Source organism: Oxyura jamaicensis, chromosome 3, assembly GCF_011077185.1.
Source record: "Oxyura jamaicensis isolate SHBP4307 breed ruddy duck chromosome 3, BPBGC_Ojam_1.0, whole genome shotgun sequence".
Taxonomy (NCBI): Eukaryota; Metazoa; Chordata; class Aves; order Anseriformes; family Anatidae; genus Oxyura; species Oxyura jamaicensis.
Window position 1 is genome coordinate 77,213,610 of NC_048895.1, and position 8,361 is coordinate 77,221,970.

At 44.3% G+C, this 8,361-nt stretch overlaps 1 protein-coding gene across 11 annotated transcripts in view; it reads right to left on the reverse strand.

Annotated features, from left to right (window-relative positions):
• Nucleotides 1–7,049, reverse strand: part of KLHL32 (kelch like family member 32) — a 128,616-nt gene extending 121,567 nt beyond the window's left edge. For 3 of the 11 annotated variants that reach the window (XM_035319993.1, XM_035319996.1, XM_035319987.1), the window contains exon 1: nucleotides 6,731–6,879. The gene's annotated coding sequence lies outside the window, so the exon portion shown is untranslated. Of the gene's footprint in view, nucleotides 1–974; nucleotides 1,302–6,384; nucleotides 6,404–6,730 lie in introns of those variants that run through there. The other 8 variants (XM_035319992.1, XM_035319988.1, XM_035319990.1 and 5 more) reach the window with 6 other exon arrangements.
• Between the last annotated feature and the right edge of the window lie 1,312 nt (nucleotides 7,050–8,361).

An 8,361-nucleotide genomic window follows, 5' to 3' on the forward strand; every position in this document is an offset into this window, starting at 1 on the left:
AGAACGTTTCCTACCGAACCATGACAAAAAGGGCAAGGAGAGACTGATCCACAGCTTCTATTCAGCTGTCGTCCATCTATCCGGACGAGGAGCATAAGGGATCATAAATCCACTACATTCAAACATTGTGAGAAAATCCATTTCTTCTGACAGAGTTTTAAAATGTGTGTATGGATGGAAAGTAATCTTAACAGAGAACAGAGAGCAGGGCTTTTTTGTTTGGTCAGACAAAAGGCTCTGATTTACAGCTCATGATTTTCTTCACCCCCCTCAGTTTGATATACGTCTTTTCCTGATTTGGAGAAAAGCCTCTGTCTTGAGGAAGAAAATCCTAAAAAGATCATCTCTAATCTTTTTTAAAACCTTTGATCATTAATTGGGATCAGAAATATCATTAGAAACGAAACAGACAAGTGTTCAGACTTCTGACCTCATCAGTTCAAAGCAAAAGAAATGCTTCTGCCTGGTACCCTTGCCCTTCTTTCTCCTTCCCGCACACTACATTCAACTGGCTCAAACAAACAACACCCTTCACCTTCACCTACCCTTAGGTCACCATGGCTACACTACTGCTTTTTTTTTGTTTGTTTGTTTGTTTTTGTTTTTGTTTTTTTGTTTTTTTAATAAAAGCATTCAGGGCTTGGCTGGGTTTGCTGTGAGCCCCTCGGTAGTTACGTAGTAATCTCTCCCACTGCTGGGGCCAAAGAATAAATGAGCCAGAAGATGCAGCCTATGAAAATTCCTTCCTCCGGATTTCTAGCAACAATTTTAAATATTCACACAACACAGACCAATCAGTGACAGGGGAAAACGTAGAAACATAACATAAAATTCCCCGAAGCAAATTACACCATCGAAGACACTTCCACTCCCCATCCAGTATGCCTCAGGCTCTGCCACAGATTTTTGCCCCAGAGCATAGCATCAGTTGTGTTTCCACCCTCCCACCAGCACTGCAGTGCAAACCCACTCACCGGCAGCTCACACAGCTACAGACATGCCATGGCAGTGCCCACAGCCAGCTGAGGTGCAGGCACAAGCCCTGCTCCACCAGCTTTACTACATGAGCAGAGGGAAGTAGGAAGCTGGAGGTGTTTGTGTCTTGATCTGCCTCCAGCAGCAGCGGACAAGGCTCAGCAATTAAAGCCTTGCTCCTCTTCACTTATCCGGCAGCACCACTAAAATCAATACAAGTCCAAAGTGCATGAGTTGCTTAGTAAAGACGATAAATTCCAACCGCCCGTTTAGCAGCTTTCCACCCTGTAAGACCATTTACAGCACTAGGACAGATCCAGGATCCTGTGGAAATATGAATAGCTGCGAAAAGTATGTACCACGCTAGTTTTGTACATGACTTGTTCTCATCTTCAGGGAGTCTCCTCCGTCACATGCAACCAAACAGCATGCTTCTGGCTGAGGGTCCGGCCACACTGGTCCAAGAGTGCATGGGTTAGGAGGCCAGTCCTGGCCACAGAAATATTTCAGAGTTTGACTTGCTTGTTGTAAAGTCGAACTCCTGTTTCTGTTCCTCCATAAGTAAGCAAGTGAAGAACACCCAGTCCTTTCTTCTTTACCTTCCAGCAGCTTCTATGCTTTTTCCACTTCTACTGTGGCCCCGTTTGGAGGATGGAAGCCCATAGGCAAAAAGGAGACACATGAGATTCCCTAGTTGTATCACATCCCTCCATTTCCTATGCACTTTCCCATGAGTCCAGCAGACCTATCTGTATGCAAAACTCACCACAGACCGCAAGAGATGCGGAGTGCAGGTCGATGCGGCCTCGCTGCGGATGGGCAGCACGTGCAGCAGGGCCGTGGCTTGCTTTTAGTGTGCTCAGCAGTCCTGATGCACTGAGACCCTGCCAGAAAGCAGTTCTGTCCTCTCCCTGCTTGTTTGCCTGGGTTTTCTACCAACAGAGGGAAAATATATATATGTATAAAGGAAGTTCTCCTAAGGAATATGACACACAGCACATATTCTTATCCCACTAAAGAAGTTCCGCACTTCAGGTCAGCCATCAGCTGTCCACATCTCTTGTTTGATCTCCTCAGTTTGCAGACGTCAAAGTCACAGTACTTTTCCAGAAACATCACCTCAGATCTTTCCAGTTTTATGCAACTAAAATAAAGGTCACTTTCACTCAAAGGAGGCTTTCAAAACGAAGCATAACACAGAAAAGAAACATGCAAAGGATGCATCCCCTCAGAGAGGGAGCCTTATGACTCTCTGTTATTTATTTAAAGACACCATTTTAAAATCTATATCAGATGAGGATATATATATGTGTGTATATATATATACACACAAAACCATTCTCTACTTATAAGCCTAGCTGTTTGAAAACATGATCACTATCAGTTTTAGAGAACAGAACATCAGAACTAAAACAGGAAAGAAAGCATCCTACAAACCCCAATGACACTTTTCAAGCACAGGTTTTTATCTCTTCTGTCTTGAAAAGCCAGGTAGAGTTCCAGTTTAGCTCACAAATGGCAGTAGCCCTTTGTATGTACTTCATTTAACCTGAAGTGAACCCTGACGGAAAATGTTTCAGACATAATAAGGCCATAAGCTTGCTCATGTCCACTTCAGAATTCATTATTAATCTAAGCAACGTAGTTTTCACTTAGCCAATCAGCACTTTTTGCTGGTTTCCTGTTTGTTTGTTTTAAACCCATGCAGGACAGAAACCAAATGTTATGAACACAGCAGAAATGGACCTCAATCATTCATAGATATCACACCTCCAAAGCAAAAGCCCCTCGTTGCCCAAAATAACAATGCTGAGAATTTTTTAAAGCAGACTTTTACTGAAGAGTAGGAGGAGAGGCTATCCTGGAGGCATAAAGGGGTTAAAAAAAATGAAGATGGTAGGGTTAGACTACCAGGGGAAAAAAGTACACATCCACATTTTTAAGACACATCTTAAGTAATCACAAAATCAGAAAAAAAAAAAAAAAAAAAAAAAAAAGTAAATTAGGCTGCAACATCACACCTTCTATACTGTCAAAACCCACCACTACATATATAATGCAATTCCTGTCAGGAAAAATAAAGACAAATGTTTGCAAAGGACACTCTTCAGAATAACCATAACCTTTAAGTACTGATGAATCAAAATATTTACAGTGTTTATCCCCCTACAAAGCTCATCCCCCACAATTAAAGTTCTTCAACACTACTGCAGCATATTGCTACAGAAATTTTGGCAGAACACATTCTCAATTTACATAATTGTTCAGAGTAGTCATCTAATTTAAAGAAAAATCATACATTTTTGAGTATTATTGATGTTCTGAAAGCCTCTGATTTATTTTTCTCATAACTTTACATATTTTGTTGCTTTCACACTACAGACAAATCTCTGCTGATATCAAAGTCAATAGCTTCTTATTGTCATGAAAGTGAACAGAATTTGTGTGGCATTTACTACTGGGACTTTTTTTAAATGACACCGTTAATTTCTCAAGCCAACTGAGATGTACTCTGAAGGGTTAGCAACACAGGCATGTGTATAAAGACACATCAGTACTACCTGTGTTCCCTTTAGGTGACTTAGCTGTCTACTGACAGCGTGGAGCACAGAAGATATTCTGGCTCCACTGTTCCATGGGTGCAAAAACTCTTCCCAGAAAGGAAGCCAAGCATTGCTGGTCAAAAGAAAGTCTGGTAAGGGATGTCAAAGATTAGCTATGTCCAAGTTTCTCCACAGCCGAAAGAGCAACTAAAAAAAGTACAAGCCTGATAAAATCTTGACGAAACATTTTTTCCAATTCCACTCCTAGCCAGGTTGTGCAGCAGTCTGCACAAAGTTCTTTCACAAGTGCTGGAAGTGACAAAGCCTGGGCCAGAACACAGACTAGCACCTGCCCAGGACACACTGCAGCTCCTTTCTGGCCTGCTTGAGCTATTTCTCTTCCCACCAAGGCCAGGCCGATCCAGCGTGGCTGGTCCACATGGGAACACACAGGACCCGGAGTTTCAAAGCTCTCCTGGTCTCCCAGTTCAAACTACTCAACTTCACCATCATCAGGAAAAAAAAATTGTTAAAAATCATGCTTCTGAAAAACAAATAATTTGTTAGGAAATCTTTTGTAGTTTTCTATCTTTGACACTGTTCCTCCAAAAATCTCTAAAGAATTGAGGTATAAAAATTCAAACACGAGATTTTTTTTTTTCTTTTCCGTTTCCAATCAGTTCTGGCATAATTGAAGGCCTCAGAGCATACAGAAAACACTGGAAAGTGCCATATGAAAGTCTTAAATTGATCAGAAATATGAAGAATGTTTTTAATATATACTAAAAAGAACTAAAATGAGACAACTACAAGGTTACTGTAGGTGAGCATAATGACAGTGGACAACATTCACATTCGGTTGGTTTCTTCTGGAACTGTCAACTGTTCTTGCCTGAGTGTTTAAATGACTGTCATTTTTCACTTCAACCAACTCTCACTTCTCACCCAATTTATAATCATCACTTCCCTGAACTCATGTGGCAACAAATAATTGCCATTCTTGATCGTTAAGTCAATCACACTCTAGTCTGCAAAGTCAACCCAAAACACCAAAGCAGTGCCTTGAATTTCATATACAGTAGATTCCTTTTTGCTACATTGTAGAAGCTCATCATCAATGTTAGAAGCTACATTAAATCTGTATCTGATTTTTCTTACAGAAGCAACATGTTCTGAATCAAAAAAAGAAAATGGAGATAACAAAAAATGTCATTTTTAAAAGTATGTTGCATTTTCTCCAGATAAATCCGCTCACTTCACTTTGCAAGAACCAACTGAAGAACAGGCCTGTGCAAGCCTGAGTTTCCATCTGCTACAAGTGTTTCAACCATACTTCTCCTTATTGTGAACTGCAGATTTATTGGTCCCCTTATTACTAACAGAACAATCAAAAGGTAATAAAGCAAAACAAAAACCTCTTCCTTGATGTTATTCGAGCATTTTATTTTCATTAATTCAAATTCAAATCCCAAGCCAAATTCACTTACACATGTAGCAATATACAGACTTTTTACCAGGAGCTGCCATCTCAAACACAGCTAGCTGCTCATGCCCTCCTTACAGGGCAGGCAGACTCCAGTAAGATTACAGCTCAGTTCATAGGTGTCAGGGAATCTTGAGTTGTCCGAGGAAAGACTCCACATTTTGTGTTCAGGGCCAATTCAAAGTCCAGACACTTCTGAGCTTGCTTTCAAAAACAAATCTCCAGAAATTTAATTTTTGTGTAGTCATCTTTACTTTTAGAATAACACGTGATATTCTAAAAGTAAAGACAATGCTTAGTATGATATTCTGGGTGGTTCATTTGGTATGCTAATTTACAAAGTGTCAAATAAATAGCACCTCTGTTTCCACGTTGAAATTCCACTCTTCCATTCCTTAAAAGCACTTCCTCGCTCTTAGGACTGAATGGAAGACATACCTCCAAACTGAACCGGATCATTTCTGAAGAAACCCAGATGCCGCTTCGTCCCCTCTATTGCTCCCCCTTTTCAATATTAGTACTGTTTCCCCCACATCTGCCAATTCAATAGTTGTCCAAATGCACATTTTCTCCATGCACGCTTATACAGGAAGAAACGGGGACTTTTGTTGCTCATATGCACTATAAATCACAACCCTAATGATATTTTTATCAACACTGCGAGCACCTGAAAGAATCTTATGCTTAAGAGGTGTTAATTGGTATGACTGCATTATTTTTAGTGCCCTACTAAAGCGAGAGTTTTTTATTCTGAAGCAGTTTCTCGGAGTACCCATACCTCGCTTCATACCTCATACATAATAACTGCAAAGTGCTTTGCAGATACTGTCAAATTATTCACGATCCAAAACGCAGACAAAAGATGAAAGGAATTCTCCTGGAATACTTTCCGTGTTAAGCAGAAAATTCTCTGCTCGTTTGCAAACTGGCACATAACAGAGAGATCATACCCAGTAGCTATGTATCGGTAGATCTTTAAGCAACTGTGGTTACCATATGGTTTGCTCAGCGGATCGCGCGATTTCTGGAAGTTTTAGGTAAATAATGAACTTTGTTTCTGGATGAAAACCTCCAAGCAGTTGGTGAGCACCTTGCGGAGGCCTTGCCCCTGCCATGCCAAATGGGTCCCAGAGCGATCCTTCACCCTCGGTGCCACCCTTAGCAGTGCTGTGGCCTCCAGGGCTACTCCTAATTTTTTAAGGACTAAATGAATGCTGCACTTAGCATTTATTTATTCAAGTGAGACTAACCCCAACCCGCTTCGGAGAGATATTCTCCTACGCTATACAAAACCAGAAGGATTTATAACAAGCTGAAAGGAATCAAAGGACTGATTCTGGTGTTTTTATTAGATGTGTTCGCCCTCTTCGCCCGGCTCCCCACCTGCAGCTTCCCCGGCCGTGCCGCTCCGAGCCGCAGCCCCCTGCCAGCGGGGCGATGTGGCGCATTTAAGCACGAACAGCTCGTTTCCACCGCTCGGCTCTAGGGCTTACCCAGCTCGACACGGGGGCCTGCCCTGCTCTGCCCTGCCTTCCCCTGCCCGCCTCGGATCGCCCCGTCCTCCATCTCGCCCCGACCCCGCCGGACCCAAACCGAGGAGGGCGCCCCAGGGGCGGGCGCTGCTGCTTGATCCGTCCCCGTGGCAACAACCAAACGCACCCCCCGCCGCCACCACCCCGGCTCCCCGGGCACCTCCAACCCCCGGCTGGGTGCCGGCCGCCGAGCTCACCTCGCGGCAGGTGCCTCCCAGCCCGCTCCGACGTCGGCGGCGGGGCGAGGGGTAGACGAGGCCGCCGAGCCGCAGAGCCGCCGGGCCGCCTGTGCGGCTCTGCCCGAGCGGGAGGAGCCTGCCCGCACCGCCCCGGCCCGCCTCACGCCGCCCCGCACCGCCCAGCGCCCGCGGCCGCCGAGCCCCCGCCGAGCCCTGGGCGGCTGGGCCGCACCTGACCGGGAGCAGCCGGGCCGGGCAGCGGGACCCTGCCGCCGGTTCCCGGCCGCTGCCCTCGCTCCCGGGGCCTCCAGCCGCCACCGTGGCCCGGGAGGAGGCCCGGCAGAGCCCCGGGCATAGCCACAGGTGTAAAACCGTCATGCTGAGGTCTTTTCCCCCAGATGCTGTCTGTGTGTCGGGGGGTGCAGTCAGGCTCGATAACGCTCAGCAATTTTTCTTGCCTCTTGAAACTGAGGTGGTTGGAGCTTTTCTCCCCCTACCCTCTGACCGATCTCATGATTGTGAAGAACCTTCTACACACCAGATACTAAAAAAGAAAAAGGCAAAATAATTAATGGTTAGTGAGCCACTCTTGAAATTCGGCAAGAGCAGACATTGCTGGACTACTATTTAAATAATTGTTTGGAGCAGCTCGAGTTTTAAGCAGAGTTCGCATCCCACTACTGGATTTTTTTGTGTCAGTTATTGTTTTCTCATCTGTACAGTTAATGCAAAAAAAATAAAAGGGAGATCCCCAAAATATCTGCCTCCATTTCTGATATGCTTTCATATTAAATTGTATATATATGTCATGTCACAGGAGTTCAAGCCTTTTTCAGCTGACAATGCCCAAAACATTTTTCATAGTGTGGGCCTTTAGCTAAGCCTACTGCCAGAGGAGTTGTTCTACTTTGAGGTGTCCAGTAAAGGCACCAAAAAACACAATTCCTGCTCTGCAGAGCAGACAGTGAAAGCTGGAGAGTCCATTCGGAAAGTGCACAGCACCATAATGCTAAGATTCTCCGAATCAAGTTTCAGGCAGATGGGTGCTGAGGCAGTGTGATACCTGGCATGATACACGGAAAAGACTCCACGGCCATAGGGTTGTAAAGTAGGTATACTTCATTGCAGTGCACCAGGCGCACTGGGCATAGCTTCCCTCAAAAAGTGCGCACCTGCCCGGTCGTCTCTCACAGTTTTATACATGAATACTGTTACATATTATATGAGCTCCAATAAATATTCATTATTTTCCCCCAAAAGGCGGACCTCTTCCAAGTACTCATTTCCATACTCCCCGCCCTTAGCTCCTGCCGGTTGTGCCTGCGCAATACAGCCTGGTGGTCATGGGCAGCGGTCTTTCAGGATGAAGGCAATGAGGAAGAGGAGGTTAAACTTTTTTTACCTCTCTGGACTTTGACCTTCTGTTGGACAGTATTTAGAAGTTTTTATCTTTGCCTTGTTTCCTGCCAACAAGTTGTTCATTCTTCTCTAACGAGTTGTTTGTCCTTCTCTCATCCATTGGCCTTGAACGATATCTTCCTTTTACATCTGCTTTTCATAAGATTCTCATCTACTTCCCCTATAATTAGGATATTCTTAGGTTCTTATCTACATCCCCGGTAATTAGGATATTTTACCATATATGTAGC